Raw genomic sequence first — 19962 nt, forward strand, 5'->3', positions numbered from 1 at the left:
TGCTGACCCCGCGAGATGTGTATAAGAAGTTTATAATTTCTAACACTTAAGTTTCAAAGTTATATCATTTTTTTTTTTTTTACTACAGTGGGTAAAATACAATAATGTGCCATCTCGTGGTTTTTGTATTGTTGCCTGTTGGTTAAACAATAAAACTTAGTATAACTTGTTATGTTAGTCTATTGCTATGAATTTGAAATTTACTGTGGACATTGACTTATTTCGCTAATTCTTTTTTTTGTTGATATGGTTTTAACAAAATATAACAACAGATCTGTAACTATTATATTCAATCATAATCAATAGCGACATTAATATAGTTTATTTTCTTGCTGAACTGCAGTGACAGTTATACATTGTCTTATACATTTTTGTCTCCATTTTTATATATCTAGATTTTTAATTTCTTTTTTACTATGACAACGGTTTTAGTTTGTATGTCTATTGCTTGCATTATTAAAAACAACCTTGCTATAACATTTTAAATAATTATTTATTTATTTAAATGGTTGCCATTGACTACCAAAAATAATTTAGTTTACTATTTGCTGGACAGATGGCGCCTGTGTAATTTCATCACCATCTCATTTCATCACCAACCTAATAACTTTTTCAAATTTTTCGTCCGTAAGAACCTTCTCCGCAATGAGCTCTTCAATTTAAAAAAAAAATCAAAACGATCGGTTCAGTAGTTTCCGAGAACATATCACTCAAAGGTTAACATTGGTTTTCATTTTCACATTTATATAATAGATATAATAGTTGTAAGTAAATTAATGTATTATTTATTATATTACCTGTTTATACCTAAATATTTTTTCACATTTATTTGTATAAAAAAATTAATAATAATGTACTTATATTTTATTTTGTTTTATAAAATTATGGTATTTAATATATTAATATAATACATACATTTAAAATGTTTATAATTTAATATAATATAAATTATGATATAACTAATATAGGCACATAGTAATATATACAAATCGTTATTTGTCTTGAATAGTATAGTTATACAGAACCATGAACGACGATCCTGATACTAACGTACGTTTTGTACAAGTCATAGAAACATACCCTAGTTTATATGATCACTCAAGAGCTGATTATTGCAATAGAGATACTCAAGATAAAGCATGGATAGAAATAAGCAAAGAATTCAATGCAACAGGTAATATATTAATATAAATAAACATGGTATTTTAAGTGATTGTTAGGTAATTATTATTTGATTAATTAAAATAAATTATTACATTATTGTATTACTAAATTTTATATACCTAATTATATAATTAAACAAAAAAAAAAAAACATATTTTAGAAAGTATTTTTAAACTGTATAGTTGTTTTGCCACGGTAATGACCCATTTGGGTTAACAAAATACTGGCAAAGTCTTTCTCGTATTTCGATAGTTGAATATGATGGCCTCGTTCTATTCATTTGTACATTTTCTGCATAAGTTTGGGATATTTCAAAATTTTCCTGTTGAAAGTCTTGAGGGGTTGAAAATATACCATCATGTACACGAATAAAGTTATGTAGAACGCATAGAGCTTTTACCATAATTTCAATTCTCTCAACTTTAAAATGAATAGGTCGTTCTAAAATCTCAAACTTAGACACCAACATCCCGAAAGCACATTCAACTGACTTACGGCCTCTAGAAAGTCTGAAAATAAAATTTTTTTGATTATTATTATTATTATTTGTATTAATATTTTAATTACTGTGAGTGATCTTAAATTCAATAAAAATATTACCGGTAGTTAAAAATACGTCTTGTATTTGTCAATGATCTTCTTGGGAATGGTCTCATTACATTTTCAAGCAAAAGAAAACCCTCATCTGCCACAAAGTAATGTGGAAATGGCAGACCGTTCTCTTCATTTGGCAAACAACAATCATCAGGCAGACTAAGTTTTTTTTGAAGCAATAGTTGACCGAAAGCACATTCTTTAAATACTCTCCCATCACTATTACGACCAAATTCTCCCACGTCGACAGTGATGAACTTTCCATCAGCGTCTGCTGTAGCCATTAAAACGATAGAAAAATAACCTTTATAGTTAAAATAAGACGACCCAGAATGTGGTGGTGCTTTAATTCTAATATGCTTGCCATCGATACTACCAACACAATTTGGCAAATTCCATAGTTGATTATAACGATCAGCAATAGTTTCCAAATTTCTTTATCAGGTATTGACATGTAAATAGGCTGTAAAATTCCCCATAGTGCTTCAGATATATCTTCTATTATTTTCCAAACGGTTGCTGCACCTCTTAGAAAATAATAGGAAATCGATTTCATTGATGCTTCGCCCAAAAAATATCTAATATATAATAATAATAATAATATATTTATTATCAAAACAAAAACCCTCCGTCTAACTCCGTGTAAAAATTAGCTAAGTAAAAAAAAGAAGAAAAAAATCAAAAAAAAAAATTATTGTATAACCAAAACATTTTTCGCTTCATATAGAATTTATAAAACCAGTAATTTCAAAGCACTATAAAGATGTGATATCATAAATAAATGCTAAGTAAACTGAATTTAAGTATATTTAGTCTGTTTCGATAATTTATTTACTTGGCGGGAAATTTTAGTATTATATAGAGTATACAGTGTAAAGTGTTATTATTGGTTGTAGAGTATTATTTTGATTAGTATAGAAATGTTAACTGTAATATTTTTAATTTATAATGTCTTATTGTCTAATCATTCATCCAGCGCCACGGTTCTTATATTGTATCATTGTATCGTATGAAGTAAAAAATTTCCTCGCCAAGTAAATAAATTATCGAAACAGACTAAATATACTTAAATTCAGTTTACTTAGCATTTATTTATGATATCACATCTTTATAGTGCTTTGAAATTACTGGTTTTATAAATTCTATATGAAGCGAAAAATGTTTTGGTTATACAATGATTTTTTTTTTTGATTTTTTTCTTCTCTTTTTTACTTAGGTAGCTAATTTTTACACGGAGTTAGACGGAGGGTTTTTGTTTTGATATCACCAATTTTTATCATTTATACCTAAATAATAATAAATATATTAATTAATATTAATTATATTAATGTTTATTTAACATATCATATATTAGTGTTTATTTCCCGGTCGGCACGACAACGCGAGAAGCGGCCGCCGTGATTCCAGATTTCAATATAATTTTTCATTAAAAATGTTTCACGTTTCCTTTGATAACTTAATTTCTAACAGTACGATTTTTATGATTTTTACAAAAGGATCATCTGCATGATTTTCCTCATGTTTTGCAATTTACTAGGTATAAATTGATTCAGTAGATAATTAATTATCTCATCTGACAAAAAACACCGAAATTTACACGGTTTTAATGTGAAACTCCTGCTTCGAGATAATATACACTGTCGTGCCGCCGCTTTTATTTTTTTTACTTAGCTCGCTGGATTTATGTAAATGATAAAAATAAAAATAAAAATAGACAATAGTAATAGATACCTAGTTGTTTAAAAAAAAAATATATATTGTTTAGTCTAGGAATACAATAAATATTGTTGGTTTTTATTTAATTTTAAAATGTTCGTGATTTTGAGTTACACTAAGCTAAGAATCTAAAATGTTGTTTATTTTATATTAAATACAAACAGTTGCTAACATCAGTTTTATTTATTTTTTAAGTTTCTCAGTGCAAAGATCGATGGAAAAATTTAAGGGCATGTTATACAAGGCATCTGAAAGCAAAACCTGCATCAGGATCTGCTACAAAATATAAAAAATCGTATTACTTAGCGGAATATCTCAACTTTGTTGAACCGTTCACAAAATCCCGGAAACAATCAGGTTTGTAATTTTTATGGTGAATCAATATTTTAGTATTAAAAGTTTATATTTAACTTATTTTTACAGGTAATATGTCTTTACTATTACCCTCAAACAATTGTGAAAAAGAAATCACAACTGATTTGTCTGCTTCTGAAAATGAAGAAGAAAATGACGAGACAAATCAACCAGATGCTTCGACTTCGAGTTTTATTGAACCCAGTCCAAAAAAATGTACAAGTACACATACACAAGTTAATAAAAAGAAACGTATTGGTTTGGAAGATGTAAATAAAGCAGCTCATGATTTTTTCGTACAAAAGAAAAAAATAGTAACTGCAGTTGAAGAAGATTTAGATTTATGCTTTCTAAAAAATGTGCTGCCTGATATGAAATGTATGACTCCTCATCAGAAAAAAAAAGATTCAAAGTTAGAATAATAAACTTATCAGGAAGCATATTGAATGAAAAAAATATTTCATTTGGTGATCAAAATCAGATTGTAAGTGAATATAGTACTTAATACCATAAATTGGAAAGGTCTTCAAATCATGAATCTCCATCAATGTTATCAAGCTCCAAATCAACATATTCAACACCCCCATTGAACTTAGCACACCCATCTACAAGCTCTCAAGTATACACTCAAGAATGGCCATATAATCAATAAGGAAAAAAGTTTTATTTTATTTTGTTATAAAGTTGCCAATTAAATAAAGTATTAAATAATTTCATTTTCATTTAAATATTTTTTTTATTATTGTATATATTTTTTTTTTATTATAATGTTGCTAATTAAATAAAGTATTAAATAATTTCATTTTCATTTAATTATATTTTTTTATTATTTAGTTTATTTAATATTATATATAAACGTTCATATTCTACCTGAGTGTAATCAAAAGTCGTTCTCGGGGACACACAGCACGTCTGAAATTTGTAAATTTAAAATTTTTCTGAATTTTTGGTCCAACCAGTTGTATGAGTAGATCAAAAGTTTTTTTTCCATGCGATAAAAACTTTGAAAACGTTCATCATCTTCTAGGTCTTTAAATACAGCATATGCTCCTCTATCTTCGCAGTTTTGACGCCAAAATGGGTGTACCCAATAATTATGTACTCTTGGGGCTTTATAGGCATTGAAAATATTGAGTAAATTTATTGTGTCTAATACGTCATACGACATTTTGGGAAATGAATAGAGTAAAGTACAAGTTTTCAAGTAACATAAATAATCACGTCATTTCAATTAACGACAAAAATCATTTGTCGCGTCACTCATCATATCACCAGTCATGAGTCACGAGTTACGTTACTTCGGTGAACGCTCGGCCTATGTGTATAGGCCAGAGATGGCGAACCTATATCACGCTTGGCGGCGCCAGGAATTTTATCTTGGGGGGGGGCATTGGTGGCCTTTAAAAATTTGGTAGGGCCAAAAAAAGTCCCAATCCGTGGTTTTTTTCCCATTCATAAACTCAGTATAAGGTAGGGGGCTTACACACTATCTATTGTAAAGATTGTGTTGTATATACTATGTTTTCACATAATTATTGGTTTTCATTTTAATTGATAATAAATATTATATAGATATAGCCATATAGGTATATTTAATATTTACATACTTAACTATTAAATATCATTTTCAACAAACTTAGGTAGGTAGGTAGGTACATAAACTATGTGTACTTTATTATAATATAATACACAATTTTTATTTGCCTTAGCAACTTAGGTACTAAATATTAAAAAATCTAGTTACAAGCAAACATAGTAAATAGTCAAAAACATAATTATACTAAATGGTATGCATATAATTGATACCTACTAATTGTTAGAAATGATGAATATAAAATGAATTTTCACATTTAAACACTATATAATAATTATAATTTTGATTAAATAGAAATATACATAAATTATGATAAATTAAAAACTATAAAATTAACTTTTATGCACCTACTTTAATTTAGCTGCTAATCAAATAACATAATTAGGTACCTATATATTACAATCATTAACATATGATAGATACTTTTCTAGTTTGTTATAAACTCGTCACTGGTTTTTTTTTAATTTTATATAATTTTTATTATTTGTATTTATTATGATTTATACTTTATAGTATTACTATAAACTATGTTAAATTAATATAATTCGACGGTTTTGATGCAATGATACAAATTCATTGGCAATAAATCGTTGACATTATGTATTTATGTCACAGATAGGCATAGCTAACCCTCGCGGATATATATAGCCGTGCAGACGAGTATCGTACGGTTTTATAACAATAATAATTTATAACCACAGTCCATAATTATTCGATATTTTGATTTAATAACATAATTTTGTGAATTGTGAGGATCATGATCATAATTATTCATATTTTATTCAGTCAAAAAAAAAAATATTGCCATTTTATAGTCTTAGGACTTAGAGAAGTATAGAATTTCAGTTTTATAATCTGTTCTTTTAAAGAATTTTTTTTCTCTTGTGGTTAGGAGGTCAAGGGGTGGCCAAGACAAATTTAAAGGGGGCCGTGGCCCGCCCAGCCCCCCCCTGGCGCCGTCACTGGACACACGCAAAGTCTGTTTTTTATCATTCAAGCCATGGATGTAGGCATTTTTAAGTTTAAAAAGAAGATCATCAAATTAGTCGACACACAAGAAAAATAAAACGGAATAAAAATTTTTATTTGACTCGTGGGTAAAGAAAGGTTCGCCATCTCTGGTATAGGCTGTTGGGTGGTGGCTGGTAAAATAATAATAATCAGATATTATCGAGAGCTAATAATCACGATTAAATATATTTATATCTTTAATCGTAGCAATAATAGAAAAATATACACATCGTCAATGTGCTAAGCTGATAACTGAATGATATTATAACAATATAGAAGTTATTTTAAATTAAGGGCTCCTAAATTTACCGGCCCAGGTGGACTTCTCCTTTTTCCGGCTTCCGACCCTGAGTCCTCAGTTATAAGACTTTTCCACTAATCTACTATCCTATAGCTATTTATGAGGGATTGATGTATTATATCGAAAAAATGACTTTACGGGAATAACTCTCGAGCTTTGCAGAATTGTCGGATTTTGATGAATATTTTTTATCCGAAAGAAGAAGTCTTCCACAGCCCGCATCGATTTCTGATTCAAATACGAAAAAATGCTATTATTAGTTGTATACCGTTCGACGGGGTCTCCCAGTAATTGCACCACTGCTGCACGTAGTTTTGTATTTTCGGGTTAGAGGAGGGAGGAGGGTTATTGTGAATTGTGCTTTTCTATAAAATCGGTGCGTTGATCATTAGCGGTCAACTAACAAACACGTCTGTACTCAGTAGTGTCTTCGATTCGAAAATCGAAATTTATGAATCGGTGCTATATTACGATATTACGATTAGTAATATAATTTTCGGCTGTACGTATCATTGCATCAAAACCTTCGAATTATATTAATTTAACATAGTTTATAGTAATACTATAAAGTATAAATCATAATAAATACAAATAATAAAAATTATATAAAATTAAAAAAAAACCAGTGACGAGTTTATAACAAACTAGAAAAGTATCTATCATATGTTAATGATTATAATATATAGGTACCTAATTATGTTATTGATTAGCAGCTAAATTAAAGTAGGTGCATAAAAGTTAATTTTATAGTTTTTAATTTATCATAATTTATGTATATTCTATTTAATCAAAATTATAATATTATATAGTGTGTTGCTAAATTTCATCCATAATCTTTTTATATATTTATTAAATATTATTATTATTTTTTTTTTTGTTTTTTTTTTTTTTTTTTTATATGAAAAAGGAAAATTAAATGTGCCTACAACTTGATAATAAAGTAACGGTTTAAAAAGTTATTTAATTTTAGTTGTTTGTTTGTTTATTTGTACGTTTTTATAAATAAAATAGTTAACGCCAATTGGCGTCATTCAGCATATAGTGGTAAAAATTATTCAATAGTGCTAACAACGCCAAATGGCGTCGTAGTAAATTTTGTGTCAAAGATTGCGTACGCACCACGATAAATGTAACTAAAATATGATACGCAGCAAACGTGTTAACTGGAAGATAGACATTGTCTTCTAGCACAGTAGTTATTACTTCTTGTACAAATCATTATGTTAAAAATATTCTGAACCATGTAAAACTGTATTATCCAGATGATGAAAAAACAGCGTTTTACATAGCCAGATGTGTTGGGTTAGTGTTTGAAATGAACAATTATGAAGAAATCAAACATTGGTTTGAGTTGCTGTCGACTATGATCTTGTCAGATAATTCAACAGAAATGTGTAAAGCAGCAAATATGGAAATGAAATCATACCTACAAACAAACCGTGGATTAGTTGAGAATGAAATTGAAAAGTTTGATGACGATCAAAATTACTCTTGTGGTAAAACCACTGATGATTCTTATTATGCCAAACGAAAGAAATCTGCATTTTATCATGATTTTAAACAAATATTTGAGTGTGAAAAAAATAATAAGTATTCCCTCACAGGATCATAATCAACTAGATGTTAATAGTATGTATTCAGAAAAGTACTTGTTACATTTCCTTATTGAAAATGTACCATACATATTACATACCTCTGTGGACAAAAGTTATGACTACTCTTATTCACCTGGAAGAACGCCAGAGTAATGCATCAGTAGAAAGTTGATTTAATTTAGTGAAAAATCATATTTTAGCAGGCAAAAGAAGAATGAAATGTGGTAGGTTTATTGAAAATATAACCCAATATGAAGCTCAATGCTTTAGACAAGTTGAATTACAAATACCTAAACGTATATGTGCAATAAAAAAAAAGCTGATTGTGACGAGGGCAACCTGCATTTTAATACTCCAGAAACTTGGAGGAAGAAAGGAAGGCCTCCAGCATTCTTGAGAAATAATAATAAAATTTTAGGCAAAAGTTATGGTGAAAACCAACAAAATTGTTTGTCATTAAATATACAGATCCAATATAAAACACTACGGGTGTTGTATTACATTCAAAAGGAGATGAGTTTAATAATGATCATCTCACTGTTTGCAGTCAAACATATCAACCAATTGTGCGCGGTTTGGATATAGGTGAGCAATTATTTGATAACCTCAGTGACGTCAGTGATCACGATTGTGTATTAACAAGAAAAAATAGTACAAGTCCAAGAGTCATTGACAATATAAATAAAACTGTGGTTAATACTTCACCTGTGGCTTCTACTACCCAAATTCTATCAGACACTTATGGGCACACAGTTGTATGGGAATCATCAACTGGTAAGTCTCCAACTGGAAATTACAACTTATACCGTACAAACAAATTGGTGAAAAATCCAATGTATTACATAAAGGCTTATCGTGGAGTTGAGAAATATGTGGTATCGCTAATTTCTTTTGAAAATGAAGAAATAGAAATATCTTCTATAGATTTTTCGCGTTTGAACACTACAGGCGATACTAGTATGCTTTGGTTACATACTAAAGAAATATGGTGTTTGTTACAGATATTTTTGGAAAGAAATTCAAGGTCTTGGATCACTAAGAAGAGACAGGATTTAGGCTGTGTGAGTCCAGACCAATCTTACTATATGTTCAATCTTGGTAGGACTGTAGGAGTGTTAAAGATTCTACAGCTAACAGACCAGAACCTAACAGTGGATTGATTCATCAAGGTTAATAATACCTTTACTGGAAAACGACCATTGGACTTAAAGAATCTATGTAGATTTTATAAAAAAAACAGTAAGTTATTTAAATTATTTAGAAAGCGTGCATAACAATATGGAGAAGAGAAATCACTGGAAGGATAGAGTTCTGAATGTTTTGTGTGGTGTGCCTAAAACATGGAAACCAAAGCAAAACGTAGGTGATATAAAAAAATGGAAAGATATGTTTGTCCAAATACCATATCAAGATGATGGGTTTAACTGTGGAGTATTTATGTTATACTTTGCAAATCAATTAATGAGTAATAAAAGAATAATTAATGTTTTTAATCCAAACAGTTATCGCTCAAACTTACAGGATTTGGTACTATCAAGTTCAAAGTGTATGAAGAACATTTGCTTAATTTGTGGAAAAGACGAAGGTAGTTTTAAACAAAATTTTAATTGTGAAATGGATAGTACAATGGTTCAGTGTGGGTCTTGTTCTAGATGGCTCCATATTTCATGTTTACCAGCAATGGAGCAAAAAGAATTTGAAAACCCAGATTGGGTTTGTGGACTGTGCTCAAACCAATACCATTGATTAAATATACATAGATAGACCATAGCTATACGCAATATGGAAACACGTAAATTAGTACGGATTATGTGACAATAGATAGCGTTGGTAAATACTAAATTGTACACAATACACAAACCGGTAGAATAAAAATAAACCGCAATACAAATAATTACAAGAATATAAATTAAATTGAATATTGTTATTTACTAAATTGAATGGCTAATCATATAATGATATTTTATTTTCGAATATTATGTTTTCTCATGGCACTACCATGATGATTGCTGAATAAAGTTAAGTTTAAAATGTTAATTTTAAGTAAAATTATTATTTTTTTCAAATAATAATTTTTCAGAAGCAACTCAAGCACACTAAGCAACATTATTGATTTATTTTATATTTCATCAATGAGAATACACCGTAGTTGATTTATTTTATAATTAATCAATGAAAATATAGGTACCATAGTTGATTTAGGATCTAGCAAAATATTTTTATTTTAAACAAAACAACTTAAAAACTTACATATCCATCTAAAATTATTGATAATAAATTTTAAAAAAGCTGTGATTTTACACTTTTAGTGTCTTTTACAAATTAACAAACACATAGATACATTATTTTATAATCAAAAATTAAAACAAAAGTAAACACAGGTTGGAACAGATCTAAAATCTTGATAATAAATCGTAAATTTAAGACAATAACAATTTTAAATAAAAGTATAGATAATGTAAATATAATTATTACATTTTACGTAGGTGCTTAAGGGCGGCGTTTTACATATAGTTTAATAATAATCTATAAATAATAATAATTAAACACTAAAAAACATAAAAAAAATAATTAAAAAACTTCCAAAATAATGTTACATAATAATAGGTAGGTAGTTAGGTACCTAATAATAATTATCAGTTAATACACAAATTAGAGAAATGAGGATCAAACATTCTTTAAAATCTTAAGTTTAGCAACTGTTTGGTTTTTATTATTTTTAGACTTCCAATTAAAATCTCTTAGCAATTTACAGTTGATCAAATGTAAAATAATGAACTCTAGATGAGGTTGACATTCAGTATTGAAATTAAAATAAGATGGAACTAGTTTTTTGTAAATTATTCTTTCAATCGTTTTTCCGATTTTATTCATAAATGGTTTTTCAGCTACTACATTACCTAATATTAATTGACACTCTGTAATGAATTTTCTTAAATTATCGGTTGGTTTTTTTAAATAAAAATTTTCTGATTTTATGCCGTAGTTTTTACAAAATATTAAATAGTCCGTTTGTTTATCATAGTTTACTGGGTCTAAAGTAACATTAAATTTTGACAATCAACACAATTAAATTTTTCATAACATTTTTTTCCTAAGTAACTCTAAGAACTTTTTAATTTTCATTTCGTCGAAGACCAGAGTACAATATTTTTCTTCATCTGACATTGAACGACCTTTAACGTAAGTTGTTTTAAAATATTTGCATTTAAGCCTGGCTTAAATTTATAAGAACTAATTACACGTCTAATTGTACTGACCCCGGGTAGATTAATTTGTATGTTTCTTAAAAACTTATAGGCTGACGGAGATTTGTAATAAAGTTTAAGAGCAAAGTTTTGTTCATCTTTTGACCATGATTTCTTTGACATTTTACCTCTCATAATTTACATATTTACTAACATTTGAGCATCTTTTGATGGAAAACGCAAGGATTTTGTTACATCATGAGAACGAAATAAATGACGAGCGTTACTTAAACTTTTACGGAGCTTTGATATTGTCGAACGTTTACTTTTTAAATTTTTTCTTAAATTTTCTATTGTTTTTTTAAGTTTCTCTATTTCCTGTTTAGAATCCTCGTTTGTATTCGCAAATAACTTAACGGGTTTAAATATGAGGTGACTAGGCATATTAATTGAATTTTGAACTAAATGTTGTGTTTTTGGAGTAAGAATTGGTGTTGTTTGTTTTGATACACGAGAAGAAATTATTTTAGTCGTCGTTGGTATATAAATCGATTTTGTGGGAGAGTATTGCTTTGAAGTTGACATTGAAGGTGAGTTATGCTTTAAAGTTTTAGATGAATACGTTTTTATTGGAGTGTGGACGTGGAAAAAAGTATTTTCTTGATATGGTATTGGAATGGCTGATTTTTTAAAATATTTTTTAGTATCATTGTTGAAGTCAAAATCTTGAAAATGATTCATGCATATATGTTTTTTATACAAATCAGCAGTTTCTAAATGAATGAGGTCGACATTACCTAAAAAGTTTTTTATTTAGTTTTTAGAGTAGTTTGAAATATTTTAAAATTATAAAAATAATAGTTAAATTATTATTTAATAAACTTAAATGCCCAGAATGTATTTTTGAAATTATTTAAAAAAAAAATAATATTTAAAAAACGTTTCGAGTATCTAACAATATTTTTTTTTATAACTTATAATTTAAAATATATTTTACCTAAATTTATAAACCATTGTTGTTGAAGTTTTGGGTTTTTTGGAAATCGGTAAAGCTTAAGACCACTTACAGTTCGTCCACTTTTACCACAGTTGAAATATAAACACTTGTGTCCACTTTTTCGAGACATTTATATAATTATATAGACGCACACCACCAAAACGTTTAAATTAATTAAATAAAAAACTACTGTGCAGAAACGAGATAGTAATATTCACTACAGACACGTATTGATCACTGATCAGTATAACAAAATAAAACGTTTTAAATGTTTGTTGTTTCAAAAATAAATAGTATATTAATTGACAATAGAATTTTAAGACTATTTATATTCTGTGATAACGAGTTAATACCCATTTATAACACATATACAGCACATAATATTGTTGCTCGTGAGCAACAATGTGTAAAATAGCCTCTAATATTTAAAATACTTCTTGTCTAATGTTTATAAATACTCAGGAAAGTAATTAAGATAGTATATATTCATTTTATGGTGAATATAATAGTAAGGAAATAACTACTTAATTCGCTAAATTTACATATTTGAAATTTTGAATTGTGTCGTTAATCCAAAATATAGCTTTTTTTTTCGAAAATTGTCTAGTAATTTTGTTATAGGTAACAGCTAAAATGATCATATATATTAATTAAAAAATTCTTAGCCATGTTTAATTTATTTCAATATGAATAAATTCTTAAGATATAGGTACTTATTCAATAGTCGTATTGTAAAGATAAATAAAAGAAAAAAAAATCTGTTGTACTCTGCAGGATTCGAAATCGGAACCCCTGGGTTCAAAGCCGTATAATATGACCACTGAACTACAAAAATAGAGCACTCTGATGTCTAGCTCCCATACTACTAGATTTCTGGCTCCCCCGGTCGGTTATTGAGAGCTTCCATACATTATCATTGTATTGGCTATCTATGTATATTTAATCAATGCCAATACCCTTCTATCTAAAATAAATTCTTATAAACATAATTAATGTCTGTGTTATAACTTCATATACATTTACAATATACACGTTATAATTATTCATATGTTTTTCACATTATTTTAGTGTATTTTATTTATTACTATCACACTTAAAGTGATGACTCTTTGATTTTGATTTTTAAATTCCACTCAAGTAGTATTGAGGAAATATGAGCATCAAGATTTTTCAAAATAATATGTTTTAGTGATAACTCATGATTTTATGATTTTAAATTCCACTCAATAAGTTTTGAGGAAATAACAGTGTCATTAATTGTTAAAACTATTTTTTATTTAAAATAGAAAATGGCTAAAGTTGGATAAAACTTTAAATTTGAAAAACAATTAGTAACGTTATCTATATTACCTATCTTATATCAATTTTACATTATCACATTTATTATTTTTTCAATTAATCCGGTTCAAAATAGTCCGGTATTTTTATTAATTTTTAATATATTTAACTTTGTTTTTTAATGAGTAGTATACATTTGTATGTTCTACGCACTTTTGACTGCGGAGATTGCAAATTTTTAAGGGGGATTTTTCCCCTCAAACTTTTTTTTTCTCCGCTGTACCAGACTGCAGTGATTTTAAAATTTTTAGGTGGATTTTCCCCCTCAAACTTTTTTTTCTCCGCTGTACCAGTAAAAAAACACTGATTTTCAAAAACCATAATGTATGTTCTGCGCACTTTTGACTGCGGAGATTTTTAAAATTTAAGGTATAGTTTCCGCCTTTAACCAATTATTTTTTCCCCTGTTACACATAAAGTTTAACAGTGTATAACACTTCAACACTATTTATTCCCTTGTAAGTTAAACATTCAGGTTATACTGTAATTTCATTTTTTTTAATAAATATAGATAAAAGTCGTTTTATTGAATTCATTTCAGTTCTGACAGTTCAGTTAATATTCAACCATCGTTCAATCAGGTTCTGTTAGTTTTAATCAAGTTTAATTCATTTAAGTTTTTTTATTTTTTTTTTTATAAAAAATGAATTTTCAACAAATTAACAACAGTTTTTGTTCACTTGTTTCGTTAGTACGAAACAATGCATATCCTACATATCCAGAATTTACTACATTTATATCAAGATTGAAAACATTCAATTTATTTCCGTTGACTTCATCTCAAGATAAATACTCATTAGCTGAAAGCGGTTTTATATATTCAGGGAAAAAAGATATTGTTGAAATGTTTTTGCTGCGGTATTATATTGCATCGTTGGGAAAAAGAAGATAATCCATGGATTGAACATTCAAGATGGTGTTATAAACCATTTCCTTTAGAAGTAGTATGTAAGCAGTTTCTTATTGTATATGTATCTATATATATGTACCCAAGTACCCGTGGGAACGAGCGTTGCGACAGCCTATGGCATTCCGCTGAGTGGACAGTTTTGAGTAGCCACAAGCGGGGCAGCCGTCCGCGCTCGTCACCAGGGGGAAGTAGTCGTACTCTAGCAGAACATCAGTCCGAACCTCCGAACTCGTGTAAAATTATTTTGTTTTATGTGGTTATAAATAAAGGATATAGTCGGTTATTTCGCCAAGCGTACTTTATTATTTTTATTTAAATTGTCGTGTAGACGTACACAACAATGGAATCCGAAATGTGTTTTTGTATTATTATCAAAAGGAAATCAGTTTGTTGAAAATGTAGTCAAAAAATATGGTAAGATTATCGATATTTGTGATTGTGATTGTGGATCAAGGTCATATGTTACTGTTGTTTAGTTCATTTAACTTTCTATATTTCAATAAAAAAAAATCTGAATTTAATAAACTTAAATGTGTTAATAACTTATTTAATACCTCGTGAACGTATAGCCTAGTGGGATAACGCGTCTAATTTAAATTTAATATGTTAATGATCTTTAAAAAATGTTTCAGGTTCTATCGAATTAGGTAGGTAAGTATAATAACTCTTTACTGTTTATCCAACTAGACACTATACGTTCACATTTTTTTTTTCTTTTTTAACCTTACATTTGTTTAGTATATAACATGTATGGATAAACAAAACTTGTTAGTTTGAGCTAAACTGTCTAGTGATCATATTCATATTTCTAGAAAAAAATACTGTTTACTGTTTTTTTTATTTTATCAATATGAATCCATCAATCGTTGTATCAAAATCTGTGTTCGATATTCGTCCTTTTAGTAAGAAAAGTGTAACCGTTGGACTTCTAGTTAATAAGCAAATTTCAATTATTATATTATTAGAATGTAAATTAACTAAAAAAGTTGTAACGTTAGATTTTGATCAGTGGTGTAAGTTAATGTGCGAAAACAATTTTAAAACAATTATCGAAAATTTGCATACTCGTTGTAAACGTGTTAAGATAGCTGATAATTTTTTCTACTCTGTTAATGTAAACCAATCAACTAAAGTTTTATATTCTAATGATAATTACATAACATATCTCATATTGATGATCTTCATCGTTTGAAACAATTACAACATTGTATTGACCTGTATATTGTTGAAAAACAGAAAAAATTGGAATCATACCAAAAACGTTTGATACAGCTTATACGTTAATAAAGTCTGACGTAAATAGGTTACCATCATCTTGTCAACGAAACGAATTTACAAATCAATATATTCAAAATTATGATTTCAGCTACAGTAATATACAAGTGAAGATTGTTCATTATGTACGAGTTATTACAATTTCATTTTAATTCATTGTCGAACATGATATTACAAGATTTAGTGATGTAATATAACAAAAGTTTCTTAATTTATTTTAATTTATCGTTCTTGTTAAAAAAAAAATGTAAAATTAATACCACTTATATACTAACTTTCAATATTTTTATTTTTATTTTTTTTATTTTTATTTTAACCTATAAATGAATTATTATTATTATTTTTTTTTTATCTAATAATAAAAAATAAAAATAAATATAAAAATTTTTTTTCTTATTAAATAAAATTAATCAACACCATATCCTATTACATACATTTTATAAGTTTATTTTTTTTGGTCTGTGTCTGAGAAGCTTCTGGCGGGATGTCACATCATTTTGTCGAAAACAGATTGAATGAGCGTCACCATTTCTTTGGCTGTAGTTAAATCATTCGGATGCTGTCCTGTTAAAGATATTTGAGTGAGCATTCAGCATGCTTCCATCTAAAAAAGTTAGGTTAGGTTAAATTAAATTTTATTTTAAATATTTCACTTTAGTTAAATATATATATATATATATATAATATATATATATATATATATTATTATTATTACCTATCTTGCAGAGCAACATTAACAATTTTAGCACATTTATAATGTTTTATAGTGCAGTAATCTACAGCCGTATTGTCTACAGGTGTCTTAACCGTTAATGAACAATCATCCTTTTTTATATTCAAGGTGTTCTCTGCATCGGTTGGTATAGTGGATCTGTTATTAATCCAATATTTTGTCTGTATAACAGATAGCAGTGCTCTATAAAATAATAATCAAATTATATTTTTTTTTTTTTTTACTTTTTCGTAGTATGTCATAAATTTATATAACTCACCTTTTTCGTCTTTTTCGATACCGGTTTCTTCTCGGTTTTACAGCTAACCTTCGATTTACCTTTTTTTTGAGATGTTGTTGCAATATTATCCTATAATTAAAATAGACGATAAGCTGATGACGGTTTACAAAATCAATTTTTCATAAAATATTAATAATTTAAAAAAAAAAAAAAAAAAATGTCTTTTAATTAAAATAATTATATATATATATATATTGTGAAAAAAAAAAAAAAAAAAAAAAAATGTTTTTTTTTACTTACTTCGGACAATACAACCGACTCCTCGTCATCGCTTTTAAATGAGTAGCAGGACATTTTTTCAAAATTAAGTTAATGTTATTAAAAAAAGTCTAGATTGTAAAATCTGTTGAAGTATACTGAATATACTGTATCGATGAGTCTCTTATATATGTAACCACTTCTACTCCTCCTCTTAAGTCGAAAATAATCAGTTCAGCTAAAACACTAACTAGAATAAAATTTGAAAGGTACGTCTTTTCATAATCGAAAAAATAGAATTTAATAACAAGTGCGATTTGTATCTAAAAGAATGTAATTGACTTCTACATTTCAATGTCAGATTTGAAAGGTTATATAAAATTTAGCAAGGTAAGATTAAAATTAAATAATTGGTCATAGTAAACATGAAATAGAAACTTATAGTCGAATTTCCTGTTTACCATGACACGTACGTATACTTTGGAGACTATGCTCAAATAGTTTAATATAAAAGCGGTTGTGGTAGTATTAAGAATTAGACATAGTTAAGCCTCACTAACGCATAGACCGATGACATTGTTCTACACTTAACAATACATGGGGCTTGCTTTTATTATATACATTGTCTCAGTGAATAAATAACTTTTAATTCAAACTTCTAACACATACAACAAAGTGGACTTCGTCGTTAAATCGTGCTGAGCCATCTTCACCAAGACCGTGTAGTAACCAGTGATAGTTAATGCACGCTTTTTTTACGACGAATGCACGTTCCGTCGTAGGTTGGAGAGATGAGGTATATAAGTTAACAATAGATTAATAAGATAATTGATACGTTTATTAACTTGTTAAAACAATAAATGAAAAGGCTTTCGTTAGCGTAAGCACAAGTACTTAACTACCGAAGAGCAAGTGACAACACTGACTAAGTCTAACTGACTCTTAACTAACTCTAATTAAATCTATGATGAGGACTCATATTTATATGGAACATGCCGTGATGGAGAATCGGATGATCTACGTCTATGAAGTGGCGTGATGTGTTTAATCCAATCAGGAAACGGCATCAGTGGTCCGACTCGGTGGTGTGATATAGTTATAGGCCACTAGACTTTAGAACTACGTTTTTATACTAAAAAAATCGGTTTACTACATTCCTCCCCTATAAGACGATACTCCGTATCACATCGGGGTGGGGTACACGGAATACCTTGTCTTGATCTGAGGTGCGGATGGTAATGGAATAATGTCGTCCTGATCGGGTCCTGTGTTATTAGTTGCTGGAGCGTCTTCGTTTGGTTCTGTCGAGTATGGTTCTTCGACTTGTACTGGAGTTTGAAAATGCCATAATTCTACTTCTGGATCTGTTGCGATATTTCGTCTGGGTCTCCTGGTACTGCTTATTGTGCACCATGGTTGTTTTTCTGTGCATCTTATTATAGTTAGAACAATACAGATAATTGTTATTGTACTAATTACATATAATAAATAGTCGAATCTGCGTTTACTATTTCGTATTTGTTCTGTCTTGGCATCTTTGATCACCATTTCTTTAATTTCCGTTGTTGACTTTGCGACTATATTTAAATCGAACATCTGGTTGGTTCGAATATGCTTATTTTCCAAAATATTAGTCGTTAACCTAGCATATCGATCTTCAGGTTCTTTAATTTTAGAATTTGGTACAAAATCAATTAGTTCAATATCTGTTTCGACTTTATGTGGAATCAATAGGTCGCGTGACGCATAGGCTTTACACGTTTCATTTAAAGATAGTACACCTACTCCTTCTAGGAAATGATTTGTACTTCTCTTGTCTTGGTCGCATGTAATGAATATGGTTTCTCCTGGTGTAGCATAGATCCATTCGTTTTTGAACTTCAATTTGTGAAATAGATTTGCTCGCAACTTCACTTGCATGATTTCGCAACTGTCTGGAACCTCTTTTGGCTCTTGTAGTAAAAGCACCTCGCATATAGGACGTCCGCTTCTAGGATGTAAAGGATAAATTTCCGGACATAAAAGGAAATCGCCGGCATGTTTACAAAGGCTTTGATCAATTTCATCATAGACTGAATACATTTCTTTAGATTTACTTACAGCTAAATACTTATAATTAGGTTTTATATAAACACAATTATTATTATTACAATCTGGTAAAGGTATTAGGTGAAAAAGTGTCAATTCGTATTGATAGTATAAAGGTATATTTAAAATAAAAACATTTTGTCATTTGAATAATATATCGTTATGTCTGATAGGGGTATCATTTCTTGTACATTACTTTCATTTAAATCTATGGGTAAGTCTGTACCACTTGGCATCCCTACCTTAATATTTAAAAGCTGTTTTAGTAACTCTTTGGGGGTTAATAAGCTTGGGTGTATTAATCTTACTTTAGCTGCTTGTATGACGTCGAATCATATATCGTTCTCTGCTTTATATAATTCTAATATTAGATTGATTTGAATAAAATGATACGCTAGAAAGCTTCTCATATTAGCTTCGGACGTCATATTTCGCAGTTCAATTAAATCTTTGTTGCTATTAATTAATACCTACTAAAATATTTAACTGCCCATACTATCGCTAACAATTCTTTTTGAATTACACTGTAATTTGTTTCGGCCTTATTTAACGTTCTACTTGCATAAGCTACTGGTTGATCTTTCGGTACCTCCCTTTGTGAAAGGAAGGCCCCAATAGCATATTGA

The 19962-nt window shown here is 28.6% G+C and overlaps 2 pseudogenes; both read left to right on the plus strand.

Annotated features, from left to right (window-relative positions):
• The first annotated feature begins 1026 nt into the window (after positions 1-1026).
• Positions 1027-8346, plus strand: LOC126553412 (uncharacterized; annotated as a pseudogene).
• An 816-nt stretch (positions 8347-9162) lies between these two features.
• On the plus strand, positions 9163-9918 carry LOC126553404 (uncharacterized; annotated as a pseudogene).
• The last annotated feature ends 10044 nt before the right edge of the window (positions 9919-19962 follow it).

Source organism: Aphis gossypii, unplaced genomic scaffold (genome assembly GCF_020184175.1).
Source record: "Aphis gossypii isolate Hap1 unplaced genomic scaffold, ASM2018417v2 Contig00227_ERROPOS86436+, whole genome shotgun sequence".
Taxonomy (NCBI): Eukaryota; Metazoa; Arthropoda; class Insecta; order Hemiptera; family Aphididae; genus Aphis; species Aphis gossypii.